Here is a 2,043-nt window from a genome sequence, read left to right as displayed (position 1 = left end):
GAGATCAAACAACATGTAAGGCTAGTGGAAAAAAACTTTTCTCTGAAGCTGCAGTATTTTCAAATCATTGATAATTCTATCAGTAAAAAGGACCTTAGAAATCATCTAAACCAATCCTTCATTTTACAGTTAAGACCATGAAAGCCTCGAAAAATGAGATTTACCAGACATGACTACACACGTTTTTATAACACCAACACAATCTGGTTTTCAAGAATCCCTCACCTGCATTCCACTGACATTACATCAATTTCAAAGTAATCCAAGGTTCTTAATTAATATTCTGACATCAACTAATTTAGGATTTTAAAATATCCATGATAACAAAAATTTAACCCAATTTCATGAGTTTTACATCAAGATCTCATGTTTCAGCACACGTTCTTCCATGTGCTTGGCTCTCTAATCCACTTTATGTTTTTCCAACTCTGAGCTCCCACAGCTTTACATATCTGCATATTTATCTTCAGTGTCCCCTTAAAGACCACATCTTTCATGAAAACCATGCTCAAATCTAATAAATGACAAAAACAGCCCTTTGTATTCCTCTTAAGGGTTTTTTAAATTCAGCCTTGTACTGCAAAGAAATTACTGGAATGGATGTCAGACTCATAAAAATTGGTGCCACACCAGTTTCTTGAGTTTTAGATCCTGTCCCTCCTTGCAATTTATAAATATTTAAACTAAAATAAATGCCTTACTAGGCTAAAATTTTCCATTAGAATTTTCTTGAAGGCAGTTTCTAAGTATTTAAAAGAGCTGGGTTGGGGTAGGAATGAATTGTACATATAGGATTCATGGTGCTTTAATGAGAACCATGATGAGGCAGGACAATTTGAACTTATTGTCTCTTTTCTGGATGCTTTTTTCCTTTTAAAATTCCTCTTCCATTTAGTATATTTCTTTTATTGGTAACGTAAAAACCCACAGGAACTATATTTAAGAGTTAGGGAAAACAGAAAACAAGTAGTGTTATATAAATACTCAGATACTTCTGTTACAAATTTAGTTTCTCTTTAACTTTTCAGAAATAGATGTGTTATATTATAAAAGGATTAGGAGCATTAAAAAGCCATCTTACTGGGCTGGGAATATAAGCCAGTGGTAGAGCACTTAGCAAGCATGAGCAAGGCAGAGCATTTGATCCCTAGCACTGAAAAAAGCAAAGCAAAACAAAACAAGACAAACATCTTATTCTTTACCAGTACATCAACAAATACCTTATCCTTTACCAGTTCAAAGTAAAAGAAAACGAAGGAGTTTAACCAACTGACATCCTTTGTCAAACTGTTATGCAATTATTCTAGGCCCACATTTCATCTGAAACTTTCCTTAAGATCACAGTTATATGATCATATCCATAGTGTAGTTTGTGTTAAGACACCCCAAAAAGTGTTATACAGATTAGCTTAGTAATGTAATACAGTCAAGAGAGATTTTGATTTTTCCTTTTAAAAATTATTAAGGCTTTCTGGCATTTATATATGGTTTGCTTATATACTGATGGCACCACTGGCATTCAAAACAAAAGTTCACGTTCACAATCTCCAAAGTTCTGTTTGGGCTGGTTAATGTTCTAAAAGTAAGGTTTTTGATTCATTGGGTATAATACTAATGACAATGAGGGGTTTTACGGTGTGTGGTCTCTCTACTTTGGTGTAAATTTCTAAAGCCCTTCCTATGAAAACGACTGCTCTTAAACCACATTACCTGGTCGTCCTTGAGGAACCATTAGGAATGAAAAGTGCTACAGGATGGAGATGAGAGAGAAATATCAAGTATTTTCTTTCAAGGTAAATTATGGCTTGACAGGGAAGAAAGAGCAAGGAGTGAAGTTTGGCAAAAGCACTATAGAGTGAGAGCTGGCGCCTTATCCTGAAGAACTTGGCCGCCGATCCTCTACAGCCCGCAACTCTCCCGGCTCTAAGACGAGGAACATGCAGAGAACTGCGTCTTACTTGTCTGTGTGCGTGTGTCACTGCACGATTCTTTTACTCCGCCCACAGGATCGGGGCACCCGTCACAACCCACAACCGTCTTCTT

This window comes from Marmota flaviventris, chromosome 11 (genome assembly GCF_047511675.1).
Source record: "Marmota flaviventris isolate mMarFla1 chromosome 11, mMarFla1.hap1, whole genome shotgun sequence".
In the NCBI taxonomy this organism is placed as follows: Eukaryota; Metazoa; Chordata; class Mammalia; order Rodentia; family Sciuridae; genus Marmota; species Marmota flaviventris.
The sequence above is the reverse complement of the archived record's forward strand: the minus strand, read 5'-3'. Positions refer to the sequence as shown.